This window comes from Ictidomys tridecemlineatus, chromosome 4, assembly GCF_052094955.1.
Source record: "Ictidomys tridecemlineatus isolate mIctTri1 chromosome 4, mIctTri1.hap1, whole genome shotgun sequence".
Classification (NCBI taxonomy): Eukaryota; Metazoa; Chordata; class Mammalia; order Rodentia; family Sciuridae; genus Ictidomys; species Ictidomys tridecemlineatus.
Genome location: NC_135480.1, coordinates 17,504,942 through 17,510,941, shown reverse-complemented (window position 1 = coordinate 17,510,941; position 6,000 = coordinate 17,504,942). Strand labels below are relative to the sequence as shown.

At 33.8% G+C, this 6,000-nt stretch overlaps 1 pseudogene; it reads right to left on the bottom strand.

Annotated features, from left to right (window-relative positions):
* Positions 1 to 213: 213 nt before the first annotated feature.
* Positions 214 to 1,075, bottom strand: LOC101959689 (olfactory receptor 4P4-like; annotated as a pseudogene).
* Between the last annotated feature and the right edge of the window lie 4,925 nt (positions 1,076 to 6,000).

Genomic DNA, 6,000 nt, shown 5'->3' with positions numbered 1-6,000 from the left:
ACACCATTTATACACAGATATTTTCACCACCCACATACACACACACACACACACACACACACACACATGCAAACATGCACACACTTACACATATTCACCATATTCTCATACACATTCACACACACACAATAAAGGAAGCCATACACATGAACATGTCTATGTATTCCTTGGACAAATACTACATTAAACGAAGTCAAAGAGAAGAACCAATGATTATGTTGCTAAAGCTACTTTGCTCTGGAATGAACAGATTGTGTAAAATAAGGCAATCACTTTATCCTCAGGGAAAGCAGTAGGAGTTCTAAGATAGAAAAAGATTGCAGGCATCAGAAACAAGACTACCACTGAGATATGAGATGCACAGGTAGAGAGGGCTTTGCTTCTTCCTTCAGCTGAGAGATTTCTTAAAGTAAATAATATAATGATGTAAGAGAGAAATAAAATAACAAACATAAGTAATATGATGACTCCTGAGCTGATAACCATGAGGACACCAATCATGTAGGTATCAGTACAGGCAGTTTTGAGCAAAGGAAAAAATATCACAAAAGTAGTGATCGATTTTATTTGGACCACAGAAGGGCAACTGCATTGTCAAGAATAATTGAGGAAAAGAATGGGCAATGCCAGCAGCCCAGGCAGCTAAAATTAGGAAGTTACATTTTGTCCTGTTCATGATAATCATATAGTGGAGAAGTTTGCCAGATGGCAACATAAGGATCAATGGCCATGGCTGTAATAATGAAGATCTCACTGCTGCCAAAGAAGTGCATGGTAAAGACCTGTACCATGCAATAACCATAGGAAATGGTTTGAGTCCCCTTTAGCAGGCCACCAATCAATTTTGATGTAACACTGGAAGTATAGCAGATATCTATAATTGATAACTGGCTAAGGAAATAGTACATGGGCTGGTGAAAATGAGGGATGCATAGAATGGAAATGAGAATCAGAAAGTTTTCTACCAGCAGAGCAACAAAACAGTAAAATAAGCAGGAAGCAAAAACATTTCCACTTTCTTGTCATCAGAAAGTCCCAGAAGAATGAATTCTGAGATGTTTCTCTGGATTTCCATATATTAAGTTGAATGTATGTTTTGCACAAATAAATTTAATATCTGAAAGAAAGAATGAAATCAGAAATTTAAGTGAAAATGAACAACCTGATAACCATACTGACTTAATGCACTAAAAAGTAAATTAAGATGAATAGTATTAAGTAGGCTTGATTTATTAAAAACATGCTCTTTCTTATTTACTATATCTTATTTTACAAACTGAATTTTGTAGGTGCTTATAATGGGTTTGCAGAAATAATGTGCATTTAACTAAAATTTACTTGAAATTATTTAAAAATACATCTTATTTGAAAGTTACAAATGTTAGTGCCATTTTACATAATTAGATGAAATAACAGCTGAATTGTTCTAAGGTAAGAACAATTTTTTAAATGATATGATTTTCCTGTTAACATAAATACAGAAGAGAAATAAAGAACTAAAGTGAGAAGAATTATTATAATTTAAAAAAAAGATTTTATTGCCATGGTGATGGTAAAGAAAACTCTTAAGAGAATAAAAATCATAAAATTTAGAAATAAATGATATTAAGCAATCACTGAACAAGAAGTAAGGACAGTGACAGCTCAGAGAGGTAAACAGGAGGAAGAAAGTAAAATGAACTGACCAACGTGAATCTTGAGCTAATTGTCAAGCTCTCCAAGTCTTGTGTTCCTTATCTGCACCAGGGAGGGAGCATTACATAATCAGAAATACAATGATGGGGCTGGGAATGTGGCTCAGGTGGTAGGTAGCGCGCTCGCCTGGCATGCGTGTGGCCCGGGTTCGATCCTCAGCACCACATACCAACAAAGATGTTGTGTCAGCCAAGAACTAAAAAGTAAATATTAAAAAAAAAAAAATTCTCTCTCTTTCTCTCTCTCCTCTCTCACTCTCTCTTTAAAAAAAAAAAAAAAAAAAAAGAAAGAAATACAATGATGAATCCATGAAGTGTTGTGAAATACTGAGTGTTCTGTGCCAAAGGCCAATGTCTTGGCTTGGCACCAGAATCACGAGGCACTCACAGCTTTGTAGGTTCAAACAGCAATTCTTTATTCCCACTCTCACACCGCCTCCACACAGGTCCAGGGGCAAACGTGTTCTGCCATCTGCCCGCACAATTCACCTACTCCACGAGGCTCTCTCCCAATCCCATTTTAATCTCACGAGAACTCAACGGGAACAAGCAGCAGGAACACCCTAATCCCAGCAATAATCTTCAACTTCCAACTTCCCTAAAACCCATTATCTTAAACTGGCAACGCCTTAAACTCAAGGAGCCGGTTACTTCCTCAAACCTGATCAGCTCTAAACCCGGATCCGCCTTGGTCCTTGAGCAAGGTCACTTTATTAAAGCATGCATGCAATGTCCCATCGAATGTCCTCTAAGCAGCATGGGGTACGCTTGGCAAGGAAATTTCGATGCGTCATTCCTACTTGGTAATGGCCCTCAGCAGTTCTGAAAGGTTGATGACCCATCAATCTTTTCTCCTATATTTTTTCTTCTTTGAGTAGTTCTGCAGCCAATAAGTTGGGATGCACACACAAAATCCAGTGAAGAAAGAAATTAAAAAAAAAAATAGCACAGTGATAGCACAATAAGAATTTAGTCAATGTGCCCAGCTATACTTCAATTTTGAAATTCTATTGTTAAATAATACTAAGTAGACTACCGAGAGTTAGCTTACTTTAGGGTATTTTTTAAAACTATTCATAATACTGTTTATTTCCTTAATTCATTCTCTCTCTCTCTCTCTCTCTCTCTCTCTCTCTCTCTCTCTCTCTCTCTTTTCCTTCTTTCTCTCTTTTTTAGTTGTTTATACCTTTAAATATGTAGCCAAATGATTCCTTTATTTGGGGGAGTATCAAATAAAAGTTCTGAAAGCATAGTTATTTGGCTATGACATTATAGGTACTCTTCTACTTAAAGTAAGTTTCTACCATATATTTAAATATTATTATCATATATGAACGTGACACTTTAAGATTTCCTCAATCAGTTCAGATGAAAGTAGTCTATTTTATGGTAGCACATATATTGAAAAATAGGAAAATTTCAATGTGTAAATGTTCAAGTAGCTCTTCCTTGATATGAATACGGAAGAAAACAGTTAAGCCTGAACATGAAATACCGCAAAATCCGTGGCTATCTTTGAAATGTCAACTCCACTGTTCCTACCTTAAAGTGTGCTTATAAAAGTGCACAATAAGAAAAAGAAGACCAAAACATAGTGTAGTACCAAAAATATCAAATGCTGTAAACACATTAATAATATTTAGAATTAAATCATATGGAAAATATTTTTAAAAATGTATATAATCAATCTAGTGCTTCATTGGTAGAACTCTCCACAAACTCAGCTGCCAAGGTAATTTACCAATCACCAGGTCTGAGTGAGTGCAGGTTAGAATCAGGCTTCATCAAGCACAGTTCCTCCCTTAGATACTCACCTGTCAATTCATCCTCTCTATGAAAATCTGAAATAAAAGGCAGAAAGTTGCAAGGCAGGCATTCAAACAAACTAAAATTGATTCTCTGAGAATAAATTGGAAATCTTAACCAATCAAACATTCTATAAGTTTGCAAGAAAAATATTGTTTACCTATTAGCTAAATCCATCTGCAATGTAACATGTAGAATTTTATCCACTATAATGGATGTGAATTATGAATACCTTGTTAACTTTTTTACACGAGCTCAGACATAAAAAAAAATAATAATATTTTTAAAGTTTTTTCAGCAATTAACACACATATTAAGCTCAAACATGTTCTATTTTATGCTTGTGGCTATGAGGGTTAGTTTAGAAAGAGCAGAATATAAACTTAAGCATCACTGCAAGAATTAATAGGTCTTTGAAGGCCTTAAGATCATTCCCAAAGGCATTTCTAAGCAGGCCTGGGCCAAATACTTCAAAGACTCTGCCCACAGTCATGTCCCCGATGTCTCTGAGTATTTACTTTCTACTCTTGGTTTTGTCTGGTTCACACACTATTTCCCCTAAGACCTTAAAATACTACAGACAGGGCAATTCTGCAGAGTGCTCTCTCCATATTCCTTCAGATTTATGAAGAATTGGAGAGAAATAACGTAGCCTGTAATGGTATGAGGCTAGCTTTAATGAAAACTGAAATGAAGAGAAACAAAGTCAGGCATTCACCTTTCTAATCTGGATAATTATTAAAATCCTAGTTGTGCAAATAGATCAATAAAATAAGTGATTCACAAGATCCTAACTTGTCATAAGACATTTTTCCCTCCTGGGAAATAGCATTGCTGGAATGGATGGCTGTGAAATGAACCACAAAGGAAATGAAAAATATAATGTTAAACATCGTTAATGTATACACTGTGCATAGAAGGAAATAATATATCAATTAAAAAAAGATTTCAAAACAATCAGAAGAGTGCTGCATAATATTTATTCTGTTGATCCTTCAGTTTTCTATATCTATGTAATATTCACAGTGCTTTAACCTCAGCTTTATCTGCACAGAATCCACAGATTTAAAGTTTCCTCATAAATTTAAGACTTGTAAAGTCAAATCATATAGTTTACAACCTGGTCATGATTAAAATACTTAGGAGGCTAGTGAAAAACAATTTATAAGAGGATATTGGGTGATTTGGATTCTATCTCTCATGTCTCAATTTTTCCTGTATGATGATAGAGACACAAAAGTGTGTAGAGTTTGAGTAAATAGCTGGAACATCTAGTACACAATAGAAGGAGGAAAATGGGTATTTCTAAATTTAATACCTGCTGCAAGGCTTTGAAAGTGATGTTATTCTGAGTATTTGAATAATCCTACAAACTCAGTAGACAGTACTAAAATCCAATGTTTTACTGGTGTTCACGTCAACATGTTTCCCAAAGTTTATAAAACTTCACTCAATCTAACTTATTATAAATCCACAGAAGAGATGGACAGTTAACCCATATTTGCACACATACAACAGGACTCACCTCAAGGATGTTTGAAGGTGTTGCATTTATGTCCTCAAAACTGAATGCACACTTAAGTGTATAACTTTTACTGCTGTGAAAAATTTTAGCTTTAATCCAGTGGCACTCGTCACTTTTGTGGTCATACTTTTGGTATGATATATAATATTATTTTCATAATCCAAGATTGCAATTTTCTTTTCTAATATACTATGCATATGTATGTAACTGCATTTTAAATAAAGTTTTACTAAATGTGACATATAACAGAAAATTTTTCTGTTTGTGTTTTTTTTTGTTGTTGTTATTGTTGTCTCTTTGCTTTTATGATTTTAATCTACCACCATTGTTTGAAAGACTTCCTTTTCTCTTCCTGAATTGCCTATAAATTTTTCATCACTAATTAGTTTGAGCTTATATCATCTTTCTAATTTGGTATAGTATGTAACATTATATATATATATATATACACATGTTATATATATATATGTACACATATACACATATATATATACACATATATATATACACATATATATATATGTATATAAAATATTTTCTGAAAGAATTTATCTTTATTTCACTTTCTTTTTAAGTTGTAGATGGATTCAACACCTTTATTTATTTATTTTTATGTGATACTGAGGACTGAACCCAGTACCTCAGTATCACATAAAAATAAATAAATAAACACACATATACACATATATATATATGTATATAAAATATTTTCTGAAAGAATTTATCTTTATTTCACTTTTTTTTTAAGTTGTAGATGGATACAACACCTTTATTTATTTATTTTTATGTGATACTGAGGACTGAACCCAGTACCTCGCCTATGTTAGGCAAGTACTCTACCACTGAGCTACAGCCCCAGCCCATTATTTATTTGTTTTTATGTGGGGTTAATGATTGAACTCTGGGCCTTACTCATGCTAGGAACATGCTTTACTATAAAGCTAAAAATACAGCCAATCTGTTTCATTTTTGTAT